This window comes from Nansenia antarctica, assembly GCF_963989245.1.
Source record: "Nansenia antarctica genome assembly, contig: SUPER_8_unloc_1, whole genome shotgun sequence".
Classification (NCBI taxonomy): domain Eukaryota; kingdom Metazoa; phylum Chordata; class Actinopteri; order Argentiniformes; family Microstomatidae; genus Nansenia; species Nansenia antarctica.
This window is the reverse complement of record NW_027663471.1, coordinates 174449-191882: the sequence shown is the minus strand read 5'-3', so window position 1 is coordinate 191882 and position 17434 is coordinate 174449. Positions and strand designations below refer to the sequence as shown.

The following is a 17434-nucleotide window of genomic DNA, read 5'->3' as shown; positions in this document are numbered from 1 at the left end:
AGTCAAACTTCTACACTTCTATCACCCAAAAAGGGGCGTGATCATTCTGATGACAGGGAGATGACGCGCAATTGCTCTGATGAATGCCATTATTGCATGAAATGGTCAACGTTTGAATTTTGTCAGCATGTGTTTACTAGAACATGGAAATGCAAACGCTAATCACATTATTGCATTACAATTGTCATATTGACTCAAATAATGCAGGCAAAAGAGGAAAATGAAAATGCTATTGTGGGATTGCATAGTAATTTTCACTTTAGAATGAACTTTTGAATTTTGTCAGTTACAAAGCAGCGCATGATTTTGAAAATGAAATGTCAAATGGCTTTGCAGTATTGTTAGCTCTGATAGTATTTCACTGTTAGGTTTTAGTGGGATCTCTTTATAATATAAATCTGTGTGTCATTGCTCTATCACACCGTTCAGCTGTTGTCTGTCATGTTTAGAAGATGGTCTCTGCATCGGGCAGCCTGACTGGCAGTCGGTACAGACACCGGCCTTGGGTGTCTTGCGGGCTGGCGTCAGGCTGACTGATGTTGATTATTACGATGTGGCACGGTGTTCCAAGGCTTACCAGTATCTGACTCCCAGGGTATTTAAACCATCCTGGGCCAGAGGGTGATTGTTCATATGCTTGTACTTTACTGACGAAGTTACTCTGCTGTGGGCTTAATAAAATCTGTTAAGTACTCATTGGACCCGTGTTTGGAATATTCTCTTTCTTGTCAATCATGTATGCTGCACACCTAATCTATCTGAGATGACACAACGCATGTAAGATCACGAATCCTCAATAGATTGATCCATTCCATCATTTTACCGACAAGAAGATTCTTCAGTATCATTTTAATATTGACAGCGAATGTGCATACCAGGTACATGAAAATGAAAATGAAAATCATATGATTGCATTTGAATTTGAATATTGACTGAAAGAATGCATGCAAAAGTGGAACATGCAATTGCAATCTCAAATTGTATTAACATTTGAATTAAGTCCACTATATGCTTCCATACAGAACTTGCATCTTATGTTTGTGTGAGAAGAACAATACTTCCGTCTACCAAATACTTTTCACCTGGGACGTGCATACCAGACAGGTGGGAAAAAGGCACAGCAGCGCGCGCCTCTTTCACCTCAGGTGGTTGAAAAAGTTTGGCATGGGGTCTGAGACCCTGCGGGCCTTCTACAGAGGCACAACTGAAAGCATCCTGACTGGGTGCATCACTGCCTAGCATGGCAGCTGCACTGCCCTCAACCGCAGAGCGCTACAGAGGGTGGTGCGGACAGCCGAGCGCATCACTGGATGTGAGTTTCCCTCCATCCAGGATATATACGACAAACGGTGTCATCAAAGATCCCAGCCACCCCAAACCACAGCCTGTTCGAACAGTGTGTGTGTGTGTGTGTGTGACAGTTGTGAGTGTGTATCCAATGTATCCTCAGAACACTTAAGGAATGAAAGAAATTAAAACTTTTCAGATTTAAATAATTTGTATTTGTAATTTCATTCTTTACAAATGTTTACATACACTTAAAACGGCCAGCTAACACATGAACACACGGTACAGATGTCCTGTTATCAAACACATCACACCGCTTAAAACAGCAGTGGTACGGTCTCCTAGCTCTGGTACTGGGCGGGAGGGAGGGAGGAGGGGAGGAGAGGATAAAGGAGGGAGGGGGGGGAGAGAGGTGGGAGGGAAGAGGTAAGAAGGGAGGGAGAGAGGTGGGAGGGAAGAGGTAAGAAGGGAGGGAGAGAGGTGGGAGGGAAGAGGTAAGAAGGGAGGGAGAGAGGTGGGAGGGAAGAGGTAAGAAGGGAGGGAGAGAGGTGGGAGGGAAGAGGTAAGAAGGGAGGGAGAGAGGTGGGAGGGAAGAGGTAAGAAGGGAGAGAGAGAGGTGGGAGGGAGGGAGAGAGGTAGGAGGGAGGGAGAGAGGTAAAGAGGGAGAGAGGTGGGAGGGAGGGAGAGAGGTAAGGAGGGAGGGAGGAGAAGTCCACTCCTCTGAAGAACCGTTCAATCCAGCACTTCGTCCTGTGTGTGTGTGTGAGTGTACCAGATCTCCATGGCAACACACAGACAGCCACGGGAGGGTCGGTCCACCAGGGAGAAACAGCTTGTTGACTCCAGACAGTCTCTAGTCCAGTCAGCAGGGCCTGTTCCCATTGGTCGTTGTGGTCCAGTGGTCCTACCTGGTCTGGTCCAATCGGGTGTGAGGGAGCTGTGGGCCTTCCTCTTCCTGGTCCCTGTGACCCCCTGTGACCCCTGACCTCTGACCCCGGTCACTGGCCGGGCCAGGAGGCGCGGAGGTTGAGCAGGATGAGGACGTCGCAGGGTGCGAGGCGGAACACCCCCAGCTCGTTGAGGGCCGCCACGGGGGAGGGCTGCTGCTGTCCCTGGGGGGTGTCCCCCTCCTCCTCCCCCCCCCCCCCTGCCTCAGCACGTCACGCAGCAGCAGGGCGGAACCCACGTTCAGACAGAGCAGGATGCAGGCCTCCTTCACACTGGAGGGGAGGAGGGGAGAGAAAGAGAGATAAGGCCTTCTATACACTTGGGGGGGGGCATGGTGATACACAGAGAGAGAGAGACAGAGAGAGAGAGAGAGACAGAGAGAGAGACAGACAGAGAGAGGCACAGAGAGAAAGAAAGAGACAGACAGAGAGAGGCACAGAGAGAAAGAGACAGAGAGAGAGAGACAGAGAAACAGAGAGAGAGAGAGACAGAGAGAGAGAGAGATAGAGAGAGAAAGACAGAAAGACACTCACTGTTTGAAGAAGTTCTCGGGTCTCTTGCAGTAGTGTCCAAACAGAGGGAACAGGTTCCTGGTCATGTCAAACTGCAGTTGGGCTGCCCCGCCCTCGTTGAAATGGTTGTACAGGATCACCTGAGACACACACACACACACACACAATTAATGAGGTGTGTCACAAGGTGCATCACGCTGACACTCCCAGACAGACATCTCACTTGCTCACTTGCTTAATCAAATGTATCGATTGTAAGTCGCTTTGGAATAAGGCGTCTGCTAAATGCCAAAAATGTCAATGTCAATGTAAAATGTAATCTCCAGACGCAGACCGACAGACAGTCAGACAGACAGACAGACAGTCTTACGTCCTGGTAGAGGTAGAGGTCCAGGCGGTCGGCCAGGCCCTGCCAGGCGGAGTGGAAGAGCGGCAGGCAGAGCAGCTCCTGCAGGCGGAGCAGGTGGTCCCTCAGGCAGAGCATCATGGGACACGCGGAGCTGGACAGAGACATGGTGGCCTGGTCGCTCTGGGAGGGCAGGGACAGCCATCTGAGGGGGGGCGGAGGGGGAGGGAATACAGAGGGTTTACATCAGGTAAAATTGTCTTATCAACAACGTTTGCAGGAAAAGTGCTATACAAATAAAAGTTATTATTATCATTATCAATCAAATGAATAAACCTAACCCTAACCCTAACCTAATATTCATAACCGTAACCACTACCAGTACCCCCCCTCCTCCCTCCCAGACAGAAATTGCCTGCGTTCGTAAATTCGCTGTGGAATCTGATCAGCGCTCATGGAATGCCTCTTGTCCAAACAAATGACTTGGTCCCGTTTATGACTTTGAACCCAGTGTGTGCTCCGGCGCTCTCAGAGCAAATGTACAAAGGCACTCGTGTCCAACTCCTGTAAGTACTGCAGCAGTAGCCAACAGGATGAGCTTCTACAGAAAACATCTTGACCGACCCACCCACACCCACACCCACACCCACACCCACACCCACCCTCACACCCCTACCCCCCCCCCCCACCTGTCCCTGCAGTAGGGCTGGCTCTTCTCCTTCACTTCTTTCATGACGGCGTCCAGTAGCCGCCCCACCATGTCGCCCCTCAGCCTCTCCAGCAGACCCAGCAGACCCTCGAACAGAGACCCCTCCAGGGAGGCCAGGCGGCCCACCTCCAGCACCCCCAACCCCCCCAGCACCTCCTCCTCCCCCAGGGACACCGCAGCCTGCTGCAGCTGCAGGAAGAACTGGAGGGGTGGGGAGGGGGGAGAGGAGGGGAGGGGAGGGGGGAGAGGAGGGGTGGGGAGGGGGGGGAGAGGAAGGGAGAGGAGCATCAACACTGCTCCAACCTACTAATAAAAAAAGTAAACATTTTCTGAAAAGGAAATCAAAATAAATATTCTCTCGAATAAATAAAAGAAATAAATATCCATTAAGGTGCGTTTGAAAGGGAACTTAGAGACTTAGAGAGTGCATCAATTAAGGCCACGCAGTCTGGCCCTTTAACCCCTAACCCTGCATAGGGAGGCTGTGTCCCAATAAAGCGTTCTCACCACGTTGTCCCCCCAGTCCCCCAGCACGGTGCTGATGTAGTTGGCAGCATTCAGCACGGCGCCGTAGCGAGCGCCCAGCGGACAGCGAGACTCCTCCTTCATCACCTGTCAGAGGGGCAGGGGTCAGAGGGTTAGGGTTAGGGTCGGGGTCAGAGGGTCAGAGGATAGTACGGTTAGATAGAGGGTCTAGTAACCTAGGGTTAGAGGTCAGAGGGTTAGGGTCAGGGGTGAGGGTCAGAGTTAGGGTCAGAGTTAGGGTCAGGGGTCACCTGGGTCAGACGGATCCGGAAGTCGTCCACCAGTTCTCGCTGCAGCGCCAGGAAGCTCAGCTGGGCCCGCGGGGACGGGAGGGACCGGTACCTGTCTAGAGGGGGGGGGGGAGACAGGTAGGGAGAGAGAGAGGTAGAAAGAGAGAGAGAGAGAGGTAGAAAGAGAGAGAGAGAGAGGGACAGAGAGAGAGGGACAGAGAGAGAGGTAGAGAGAGGGACAGAGAGAGAAAGGCAAAGCAAGTTTATTTGTATAGCACATTTCATACAACTATTGGGGCTTTTCCACTAGAGGGCTGACCCGGGTCAGCCCGGGCTGGCCTGCTTCTTTGGCGCTTTTCCATTTGTCGGCCTGGGTCGGGTCGGGTCGCTTCTTTAGCTACCCATCGATGGCAGGAACCTTTTTTGAGACCCGGAACCTTTTTGCCAGGCTGCGTGTGACGTGTGAAGCTGCACACCGTTGATTGGTCAATGGAAATCGTCATCCCATGTTCATAGATTTCATCACTAACCGCCATTTTTAAATACCACAACAGATTTCGCTCTAGGAAAATGTCACTTACAGTTTCTGTAATAACGTATTAATAAAGATTTGAAAAAATATGATAACCATCGTATTATCTTAGTTTAATGTCATTTCAATGGCAAGGCAAGGCAAGTTTATTTGTATAGCACATTTCATACAACAGGGGCAATTCAAAGTGCTTTACATGCATTATTTAAAAATACAGCAAGAGGAGCATAATAAAAATAAAAATTACAATGAATAAAAGCAAATATAAGAAGTAAATAGATAAAACATTTAAAAAGACAATAGTTAATGGAAAAAAGACATTGATAGAAGTGTTTGTGTTTAATCATAACTGGTGCAAAACATGAAGGTTTTTAGCTTAGATTTAAATATGCTGCTGCACCGTGTTTTGTTTTTACTCTTGGAATTATTAGCTGATTTGTCTCAGCTGACCTTAGGGACCTTGCGGGAATATAGGGTGGGAGGAGATCTGATATGTATTTTGGTCCAAGACCATTTTGTGATTTGTATGTAATTAGGAGGATTTTGAATTCAATTCTCTGAGAGACTGGTAGCCAGTGCAGGGATCTCAGGATTGGTGTAATGTGTTCACATTTCTTTGTTTTTGTTAGGACCCTAGCAGCGGCGTTTTGGATGAGCTGCAATTTACGAACAGCTCCTTTAGATAGGCCTGTTAGTAGACCATTACAATAATCAAGTCTACTCGAAACAAATGCATGGATGAGTTTTTCAAGGTCTTGCTTGGACATGAAACCTCTCATTCTTGTTATGTTTTTCAGGTGATAGTAGGCTGATTTAGTTATTGAGTTTATGTGGCTGTTGAAGTTTAGATCGGAGTCTAGAATTACACCAAGATTTCTGACCTGTTTTTTAGTGTGAAGAGAGAGAGAATCAAGTTTTGCACTGACTTTCGATCTTTTGTCAGGTGCACCGAATACAATTATCTCTGTTTTGTCCTTGTTTAGTTGGAGGAAGTTTTGTGTCATCCAGGTATTTATTTGCTCAATGCAATTACAGAGATTGTCAATGGGACGATAGTCGTTCGGTGAGAGGGCTATGTAGATTTGAGTGTCATCCGCATAGTTGTGGTAGGCAATTTTGTTCTTTTTTATGATGTGTCCCAATGGAAGCATGTAGAGATTGAATAGAAGGGGGCCAAGGATTGACCCTTGGGGAACCCCACATGTCATTTTAATTTGGTCAGATACAAAGTTGCCAATGGAGACATAGTAGCTTCTGTCCTGTAGGTAGGATCTAAACCAGTTTAGGGCAGTGCCCGAAAGTCCTACCCAGGTACTGGTTGTTAAAATCCCTGAATATTTAGGGATTTTAACAACCAGAATGTCATGGTCCACAGTGTCAAAGGCAGCACTAAGATCTAGTAGTATCAAAACTGAGATTTTCCCGGAGTCTGTGTTTACGCGAATGTCATTAAGGACCTTAATAAGGGCCGTTTCAGTGCTATGTAGGGGGCGAAAGCCTGATTGAAAGTCATCAAAGAGATCATTTAGGGTCAAATAATTGCTAAGTTGTTCGTGGGCAACCATTTCAATAATTTTTCCTGTACAGGGAAGGTTTGATATGGGTCTGTAGTTGTTTAGTACAAATGGGTCTAGGCCGTTCTTTTTTAGTAGAGGCTTAATAACTGCAGTTGTCAGGGCTTCAGGGAAGATTCCTGATGAAAGGGAGGTGTTAATTATTTGTATTAGTTCGCCTGCCATGCAGCTAAATATGTTTTTAAAAAAGCTTGTTGGCAGGACATCAAGGGCACAGGTGGATGGTTTAAGACGTGACATGATTTTATCTAGGGTCTTGTAATCAATGGTGTTAAATTGTGACATGGTTGTTATGTCCGCCCTATTTGGGGTTGTTAATGGGGACATGTTTTTCATGCCTGACACAGAAGACCTAATGCCTTGTCTAATGGTTTCTATTTTATTGTTAAAAAAGGATGCAAGCTCATTGCATTTACTAGTTGAGTGAAATTCCTGAGCAATGGGTGTTGGGGGATTTGTTAGTCGGTCAACAGTTCTGAAAAGGATGCGGGCATTATTGATGTTATTGTTTATGATCTGTGAGAAAAATGATTGCCTGGCACTTCTTATTTCTAAGTTATAGTTCTGAAGATTCTCTTTATAGATATCATAGTGGACTTGAAGGTTTGTTTTTCTCCATCTGCGCTCTGCTTTACGACATTCTCTTTTTTGGGTCTTTACGGATGGGGCAGTTCTCCAGTGAGCTTTTTGCTTACCAGAGATGCATTTGGATCTAATGGGTGCAATATCATCAATGGTTTTTTGTGATTTTTAAGTTGAAATCGTGTAGAAGGTCATTTACAGGTCATTTACATTTGGAATAGAAGTTTGGGGGGGGGGCTAGGGAAAAGGCCTGTGTGAACAGTGCACTGGTCTTTTCATTGATATATCGTTTGGAAATAGTTTTAGACATAGTTTGAATAACAGGAAAGATAGATACGTCAAAGAATATGCAACAGTGGTCAGACAGGGCAATGTCAGTTACAACAACATTTGAAATATCTAGGCCTTTGGTGATGATAAGGTCCAGAGTGTGACCTCGATTATGATTAGGGAGGTTCACATGTTGTTGAAGTTCAAAAACATCTAACAGAACAGAGAGTTCTTTGGCTTTGTTGTCCTCTGAGTTATCTACATGAATATTGAAATCACCAGCAATGATCAGACCATTAAATTCAGTAGTAATGATGGAGAGAAGCTCTGTAAGTTCATTAAAGAAGCTAGTAGAGTATTGGGGTGGTCTGTATAAAATTATAAAAATAATTCATTATAATAAGATATTCAAATGATAAAAATTCCCCGAAGGATTTCTGTTTGCAGTTAAAACTGTCTCGGAAGAAAGAGGCGATTCCACCACCTTTTTTGTGGGATCTAATGACATCTAAGGTTCTAAAATTGGGGGGTGCTGACTCAATAAGAATTGGTGTCTTGTTATCTTTATCTAACCAGGTCTCAGTGATAAATAAGAAATCTAGTTCATAGGAGCTAATCAAGTCGTTGATTAAGAGAGATTTATTAGCTAAGGATCTGGCATTGAAAAGTGCTAGCTTGAGTGGTTTTGTGTTTGGTCGCTGTGTGTGGCAGGGTATAGAAATTCAATTTGAGGGGTGTATAAAGCATTCAGACTTGCAATTAACTGTTCTGTTACTGATATGAACAGGGATAGCAAGAGTTGAGAGTCCCAGCTTTATATCAGGAATGTCAATGGTATCAACTCTATGGAAGCAGGGACTGTTAGAGCATCAACTGATTATGGGTGTCATCCGGGGGAGGGGGATGGGTGTTGTAGATAGCATCCTGTGGCGTCGAGGTGGGGCGATGGGTATTGTTGATGAGGCTGGCATTGTTGATGAGGCTGGCGTCGCAGGGAGTGTGGGGCCAGGTGTTGTAGAATGGAGAGATGGAGCAGCTTTCGGGTGAGCTCTACTCCTGTCTTCACCATTTTCTCGAACCTAGCTGAGAAAGGCAGGAACGGCGTGAGTTGGAGGAAGGAGAGCTCAGTGGACTCAGTGGATGAGTGTCTCTGGGAGTTTGGGGTAGAGTGGTTTGGGGGCAGGGAGGGAGGGTGGGGGGAGAGAAAAGGGGCTGGACCGTCGCCTTAGTGGGGGTTCAACGAGTTGGCTAATGATTCATTTTGCCCTGTCGACTGTGGAGCGCAGTTTCGGCAATTGCGATGGGGAGATTGATAAGTCATCTGCAGCACGCACTTCAGCCAGCTGTGATGAGTTTGGAGGGCCCTTTACTGTAGGCTGTGATGAGTCGCAGGACTGTGGGGAGAGTTTATCCACTGTGAGCAGTTCAGCTGCCTGTGCCGAGTCTGAAGAATCCTGCGCTGTAGGCCTTTCAGTTGGTTTAAGAGCATCGAGGGAAGGGGGAGCAGAGTTTATGAGGTTGAAGAGTATGTTGTTCATTAAATGGTATTCTCCCGATCTGTTTAAGTGGAGGCCATCTCTTTTGAATAGGTCTCTCTGCCTCCAGAATATGTTCCAGTGGTCAATGAATTTCAGCCTTTTAAGTTAACAGTACGTGTTAAGGCTTAGGAGCCGGCTGAATTCCAGGTTACCTCTGTCAACAGTGGGTAGCGGTCCACAGATGAATGTCTCAATCTTAAGCTTGTCAAGTCTATTGAAAAGTTCCATGAAATCACGTCTCAAGTCTACTGAGCCCATTTTACGTGAATCGGTTTGTCCACCGTAATACAAGACGCTTTGTGTCTGGGTTTTTAGACAGTGTTTCTTCCAAATCTTTTGTTATTTCTGAGACCGTTAGGTTAGGAAGACAGTGGATATGTAATTTTTTACCTCTTACGTTTCTGATCGCCGAGTCTCCAATCAACAAAGTATCTTTTGGAGGTGAAGTCTGTTTCATCCGCTGCATGTCACACAGAGAAGTAGAAGAAGGAGGGGGTGACCTTGAACTCGTGTCTGCGGGCCGGGGAGTCACCGGGGGGGGCCGGGGAGTCACGTGATTCCCGGGCCTGGGAAATCTTGGCGTGACTCTGATGTTCTTATCTCGGGCCTTGGGAGTCATGCCAGCTCGCTGCTCTGCGGGCCGGTGTCTCAGACTCCTATCTCGGCTCTGTTTAGTCATGCAAGCCCATGGCTCGGGCCTACCTGTTGCTAATGATGCTAACGGTGCTAACGAGGACTTCAGTTGGCTGCTTTTCAGTAGTTTCGGGGGATATTTCATCTGTCCAGTGAATTTTGCAGCTGTCACCTGCCTCGTTAGCTTTGGGAAGTGTGAATTTTGAAAGGCTTGCGTGGGTGGAGAACCATTAGCGTAGCGATTCTCGAGTGCGGAGAGTCGCCCCTGGAGAGTATATTCCAATAAGTCTACTCTCTTTGAAAGATCCACACAACCTTGACAGATAGCAGGCATCGTAGAAATAAAAGCTATATAAAAAAAGTGTTAAAACTATGAAAAAGAAGCAAGAAAAAAGCAGGAAAGCAGTGGTATGAGAGGAGCGAGGGAGAAACACGTCTAATCTACTCAGAAGCAGGAAGCATCATAGAACTTTTATTTACAACAAGCATAACCAAAAAATCGCTATTATGGCGATGTGCTGTGCCTATGCTGTCCCTCAGTCCAGAGCTTCATCATCCCCCTTCTAAAACTGCCATCTCCCCTTTCCATCCCTGCTATTTTATCAATGAACATTGTATTACTGTTATTTCAACATTTAAGTCTCTTTCACACATAGTTCCCTGTAACTTCAATGGAATCCCAAGCTGTGCCGTCCAGCCATTTTCGCCGTTCACTCATGAGTCAAATGCCGGTAGATTCGCGTCTTGTCGGCGTTTCCCTGGTTGCGAGATCTAAACTACTAGAACTGAAATCGGCAGGTAACAGGCACGTAACATCCATATGCTGTATATATAAATACATATATTTGACTACCAGCAAGACACCGGAGCACTCTATAAACGCAGAGATTGGAGCCCCGCGTCAGTCAGCCTTTTCGTAGAAATACATCGCTTCCCAATCCCTGGTTGCGAGATCTAAACTACAAATCTACTAGAACTGAAAGCGGCAAGTAGGCTAACAGGCACGTAACATCCATATGCTGTATAAATAAATATATTTGACTACCAGCAAGACAGCGCTGCACTCGTATCTATCAGCCTGTCTGTATGTCATAATGATGTCGTGGAATGGTCATTGAATGCCGATGCTGAGATACTGTGCTGATGGACCATTCGCTGACTGTCTTATTAAATCAAGTACAGAGATTCCGACCCGTGTTGAACATCCTATTTCCTTGTCAAATCGTGTATGCTGTGCACCTAATCTATCCTGAGATGACACAACGCATTTAAGATCACAATCCTCAATAGATTGATTCCATCGTTTTACCAACAAGAAGATTCTACAATCTATCAGCCTTTCTGTAGAAATACATCGCTCCCTGTATAACGTTATATATCTAACGTTACATGCATTAAGGCTGATCTGTGCATGATGGTGCTGCATTTTGACATAATTCTTATCGCATTTCCCCCCGTTGTGCTGTGCTGTGCCGTTCCATAGTCCAGAGCTTCATCATCCCCCTTCTAAAACTGCCATCACCCCTTTCCATCCCTGGCATCATTTTATCAATGAACGTGGTATTATACATATTTACATATTACATATTTGTTGTTATTTATGGAAGTGTCCGGTTGCTGGAGGAACCAGGACGCCGGCTACACTGCACAGTTTAGCCCGAAATAGAGAGAGTGCTTTACACCCCGAGAAGTTATGCTTTTAACCGTAAACTCAATGAACCGGGAGTTCACCCGCTGCTGCTCGCAGCACCGCGCCAGCTGATTGAAACTCCCTTTGACAGCGGGGGGAGAGAAAAGTTTTAACAGGGAATTCGCTCCGCGCTGTGTCGACCGTGATAGCAGTGTCGTATCGACACCATTCAAATGGTTTTGGATTCCCTGTCCTCTCCCCTATCCGGACACGTTTGAGTTGTTATCCTAACCCACGGTAAACCGAAGTTATTAACCCGCAAAGGGTGCCTCCGGGCACCGTGTTTGTCCGTAAATAACACGGCACACAATGATACTACAGTTCATAAAGCAGACAAGTGAAGGCAGTGGTTTTAAGGGTTAAAAAAACATGACTTTATTATGTGTACATAGCTTCCTCTCTCTCTTTCTCTTTCTCTCCCAAAAAAATCACGGTTAATAATATACCACATGCCGAGGAAAAAGTATACATAGCTTCAAGTTCCTCCATGTTGCTATTGTTGTGGCTGTGTTGTGTCTCGTGAAAATATACGTCACCACCATGGCGCGCTTTTATGACGCGTAACTCCGCCTACTATCGCCTACTCCTCCTACTCGTTCCTGGTCTGTTGTGTATAGTGGAAAACCAGAACTGTTCAAAAGCGTGCCGAAGCGTGCCGAAGCGAGCCGACCCGACCCGAGCCGGGCCGATAGTGGAAAAGCGCCATATGTAGATTTGTGTGTCATCCATGTCAGCATGTCATAGTTGTGGTAGGCAATTTTGTTCTTTTTCATGAATAGAAGGGGGCCAAGGATTGATCCTTGGGGAACCTCACATGATTTTAATTTGTCGGACACAAAGTTGCCAATGGAGACATAGTAGTAGCTTCTGTCCTGTAGGTAGGATCTAAACCAGTTTAGGGCAGTGCCCGAAAAGAGTCAGAAAAGAAAGAGAGAGAGAGAGAGGTAGAGAGAGAGAAACAGGCGGAGAGAGACAGAGAGAGAGAGAGAGAGAGAGAGACAGAGACGGAGAGACAGAGAGACAAGTCGGTGTGTGTGTTCCTACCAGTGATGACCAGTAACAGAGAGAGAGAGAGAGAGAGACAGGTGTGTGTGTGTGTGTGTGTGTGTGTGTGTGTGTGTGTGTGTGTGTGTGGGTGTGGGTGTTCCTACCAGTGATGACCAGCAGGAGGGTCATGAAGGTCTCAGCACAGTCAGGAGCCTTCAGTTCGTCCATGTCGCTGATGTCTCTGTACTGGGAGCTCCACGCACCCTCAGACGACAGCATCGCATCCACCTTCTCCACCGCCACTACACACACACACACACACACAGACACCCAGACACCCAGTTACAACCACACACACACACACACAACCCCAAAAATATATCTTTCTTCTTTTAGCACGACGACTGCCAATGGCCCCGGGCCTGAGCTAGATTACTCTTCCTGCTACGACGTCGGCTAAATGCCAAAAATGTAAATGTAAACCAGACACACACACACACACACACACAGTCTCTTCCTCTGGCAAGCACACACACACACACACACACACACATACATACATACACACACAGACACGCTCCACTCACTCTTCCTCTCCACAGTGAGCCACTTCAGCAGCACGGCCTCGTCCAGCAGGATGTGCAGCGCCCCCTGCAGGGTGGGGGGGTAGGCGTGCGTGCTGCGCAGCTCCCGCTCGAACTGCAGCACCTCGTCCACCAGGTGGCAGAAGAGGGCGTCGTCGTAGAGCAGCCGCGGGGTGTCGGACGCCAGCTTCTCCGTGGCCAGGGTGAGAAGGCCGCGGCACAGCTCCACCTGGTGGTGGGGGGGAGTAACTGCATGAGATGTCTGGATTCTAGAACCATCTATTCTAACAGAACCACATATTCTAGAAGCATCTATTCTAGAACCACCTATCCTAGAGCCGTCCTCTGACCTTGGCGTTGACGTTGGCGCCAGCCCGGTCCAGGATGGGCTGGATCTTCTCCTCCATGAAGGCGGAGCTGTTACCCATCCACATGAGGACCTGGGTCAGGTACCACTCTGGCTGCACACACACACACACACACACACACACACACACACACACACACACACACACACACACGGTCAGAACAGACAGACAGACAGACAGACACACACACACACGGTCAGAACAGACAGACAGACAGACAGACAGACAGACACACACACACACACACACACACACACACATAACATTTAGGAGTGTGTGTGAGTGTCCTTTCTGACCTTGTATGACTGAGTAAGTGAGTGTGTGTGTGTGTGTGTGTGTGTGTGTGTGTGTGTGTGTGTGTCTGTTCTGACCTTGTGTGAGAGTGTGTGTGTCTGTGTGTCGGTGTGTATGTGTATGTGTGTGTGTGTGTGTGTGTGTGTGTGTGTGTGTGTGTCGGTGTCGGTGTGTGTGTGTGTGTGTGTGTGTGTCTGTGTGTGTCTGTGTGTGTGTACCTTGTTCAGAGAGTTGGTCTGCCGGTTGCCAGTGAAGTGGTAGCGGAACCTCTTGCTGAGGGGGAGGAGCATGATCTGGATGGGCAGCGAGAGGGGCGGAGTGAGCCGCTCGCCCAGGCGCGAGGGCGCCTCCTTCTCCGATATGAGGTCATCACTGAGAGACGGTCGTCAAGGAAACAGACCCGGTTTCTGTCTCAGTCAAATGTCACGTGACATCATCACATAGGTCATAGGTCAGAGTTCGTACAAACAACGTCCTCCCTAACAGAACTGTAACAAACTATATGTACATATTGTACACAGATACTTGGGCCTGGTTTCTGAAACATAAGTAAGCAGCCTTGAGAAGCGATGGTTCTGGAGCCTAACGGCCCTTAGGGGGGAGGAGCCTATCTCCTGTATCCGTAGCGTGAGGCGGCTCGATGTACAAGTACACCCCCTGGACATGACGCTGGTATGTCGCAGGGTCTTACCCCCCCAATCCAACCCTTAATGCTGAGTGCCAAGCAGGGAGGCATCAGGTACCATGTTTATAGTCTTTGGTGGTACGACTCGGCCGGGGATCGAACTCACAACCTCCCGATCTCAGGGCAGAGGGACACTCTAACCACAAGGCCACTGAGCTGGTACTGGTGGTTGGGTGGCTGTTTCTGGAACATAGATTAAAATAGATTTAAATGCATTTGTTTCCATGGAGATAATATGTTGAAAATGTACAGAACAAGGCTTGGTCTGTGTCCAGTGTCTGAAAACGTTTAATCTGGTTTCCCGTATACGACTCAAAAGCAGCCCGACGGGTCCAGATTAAAAGTTTTTAAATACCGGGCCTTGGTAACCATGGTAACCCCCATAATCTTAAATTCACACAACAGATCTGAGCCGAGCTGAGAGCTTACCAGGTTTCTTCTGTCAATAACAAAAATGTAAATGTGAAATGAAAGGCTACATAGACAGCATGGTCCAGGTCGGCCCTGTCATGTGTAACCCCCCCCTCCCAGTACTTGTGTGTGTGTGTGTGTGCGTGTGTGTGTCTACGTGGAGGATACGAGGTCTGCAGTGACAGCAGCTGTGTGTGTGTGTGTGTGTGTGTGTGTGTGGAGGATACGAGGTCTGCAGTGACAGCAGCTGTGTGTGTGTGTGTGTGTGTGTGTGTGTGTGTGTGTGTGTGCGTGTGTGTGTCTACGTGGAGGATACGAGGTCTGCAGTGACAGCAGCTGTGTGTGTGTGTGTGTGTGTGTGTGTGTGGAGGATACGAGGTCTGCAGTGACAGCAGTTGTGTGTGTGTGTGTGTGTGTGTGTGTGTGTGTGTGTGTGTGTGTGTGGAGGATACGAGGTCTGCAGTGACAGCAGTTGTGTGTGTGTGTGTGTGTGTGTGTGTGTGTGTGTGTGGAGGATACGAGGTCTGCAGTGACAGCAGTTGTGTGTGTGTGTGTGTGTGTGTGTGTGTGTAGGATACGAGGTCTTCAGTGACAGCAGCTGTGTGTGTGTGTGTGTGCGTGTGTGTGTGTGTGTGTGTGTGTGTGTGTGTGTGTGTAGGATACGAGGTCTGCAGTGACAGCAGCTGTGTGTGTGTGTGTGTGTGTGTGTGTGTGTGTCTGATTCAGTACAAAACATCTTACCATCTAGCGCAGCTATGTACAAGCATGCCAGAGTGTTACCAGAGTGGTTTGGTTTTGCCAATGATGTTTTTGCCAACATCCCAAATACACCTGATGTTGTCTTTGTTGACACCAGCCACAAGGAGGTGCTGATTGTAGAAGTAGGCTGCCCCTTTGACCTGTACATGGACCAGACTTTCCAGGACAAGTATATCAAATACCAACCACTGCTTGGTACGATAACCAGCTTTGGATACAAGTGCAAATTCAGCATACTTGTATTTGGAAGTCTGGGCCATGTATATAAATGCACCATGAGGGGTCTGAGAATTGCTGCAATGTCTAAAAGAAAGGCCAAACAGGTTGCCAAATTTTGCTCTGTCTCCGCTATTATTGGCAGCTTGGCCGTGTGGAGAAGGAGGTGTTATGTGTACCCTTAAGTGTTCAGTGCTGCTTAGCCCCGAAATATTTGATTCCCTGTTTGTATAATATAATTTGTGGAACCAAATAAAGTATTCAAATGTGTGGGGGGGGAGGATACGAGGTCTGCAGTGACAGCAGCTGTGTGTGTGTGTGTGTGTGTGTGTGTGTGTGTGTGTGTGTGTGTGTGTGTGTGTGTGTGTGTGTGTGTGTGTGTGTGTGTGTGTGGAGGATACGAGGTCTGCAGGGACAGCAGTTGGGCCACCAGTAGGTCGTTGGGGGGGGGGGGGGGGGGGGGGCAGCGTCTGCAGGGGGGGGGAGATGAAGGGCCACTGGAGCTGAGTGAGGACCTCCTCAAAGTCACTGTGGAGGAGAGGAGGAGAGAAGGAGAGGAGGAGAGCAGGAGAGGAGGAGAGGAGGAGGAGAGAAGGAGAGGAGGAGGAGGAGAGGAGGAGAGGAGGAGGAGAGGAGGAGAGGAGGAGGAGAGGAGAGGAGAGGAGGAGGAGAGGAGGAGAGAAGGAGAGGAGGAGAGCAGGAGAGGAGGAGGAGGAGAGGAGGAGAGGAGGAGAGGAGGAGAGGAGGGGAGGAGAGGAGGGAGAGGAGAGGAGGAGAGAAGGAGGAGAGGAGGAGAGGAGGAGAAGAGGGGAGGAGAGGAGGGAGAGGAGAGGAGGAGAGAAGGAGGAGAGGAGAGGAGAGGAGGAGGAGAGGAGGAGAGGAGGAGAGGAGGAGGAGAGGAGGAGAGGAGGAGGAGGAGAGGAGGAGAGGAGGAGAGGAGGGGAGGAGAGGAGGGAGAGGAGAGGAGGAGAGAAGGAGGAGAGAAGGAGAGGAGGAGGAGGAGAGGAGGAGAGAAGGAGGAGAGGAGAGGAGAGGAGGAGGAGAGGAGGAGAGGAGGAGAGGAGGAGGAGGAGAGGAGGAGAGGAGGAGAGGAGGAGAGGAGAGGAGAGGAGGAGGAGAGCAGGAGAGGAGGAGGAGGGGAAGAGAGGAGGGAGAGGAGAGGAGGAGAGAAGGAGGAGAGGAGAGGAGAGGAGGAGGAGAGGAGGAGGAGAGGAGGAGGAGGAGGAGGAGAGGAGAGGAGGAGAGGAGGAGAGAAGGAGAGGAGGAGAGGAAAGGAGAGGAGGAGGAGAGGAGAGGAGAGGAGAGGAGAGGAGGAGGAGAGGAGGAGAAGAGGAGAGGAGGAGGAGGAGAGGAGAGGAGGAGAGGAGGAGAGAAGGAGAGGAGGAGAGGAAAGGAGAGGAGGAGGAGAGGAGAGGAGAGGAGAGGAGGAGAGGAGAGGAGGAGGAGAGGAGGAGAAGAGGAGAGGAGGAGGAGGAGAGGAGAGGAGGAGAGGAGGAGAGAAGGAGAGGAGGAGAGGAGAGGAGAGGAGGAGGAGAGGAGGAGAGGAGGAGGAGAGGAGGAGAGGAGAGGAGGAGAGGAGAGGAGGAGGAGAAGAGGAGAGGAGAGGAGAGGAGGAGGAGGAGAAGGAGAGGAGGAGGAGGAGAGGAGAGGAGGAGAGGAGAGGAGGAGGAGAAGAGGAGAGGAGAGGAGAGGAGGAGGAGGAGGAGGAGAGAAGGAGAGGAGGAGGAGGAGAGGAGAGGAGAGGAGAGGAGAGG

General features: G+C 48.5%; 1 pseudogene across 1 annotated transcript; it reads right to left on the bottom strand.

Moving 5' to 3' along the window:
• Nucleotides 1-2218: 2218 nt before the first annotated feature.
• Nucleotides 2219-16138, bottom strand: LOC308164697 (RAD50-interacting protein 1-like; annotated as a pseudogene). Its single transcript has 11 exons — nt 16082-16138; nt 13828-13981; nt 13298-13408; nt 12951-13176; nt 12528-12665; nt 4579-4673; nt 4310-4414; nt 3783-4003; nt 3118-3298; nt 2769-2887; nt 2219-2507 (listed from the first exon to the last, which is right to left on the bottom strand). The product of its transcript is annotated as an RAD50-interacting protein 1-like (transcript).
• Nucleotides 16139-17434: the final 1296 nt, after the last annotated feature.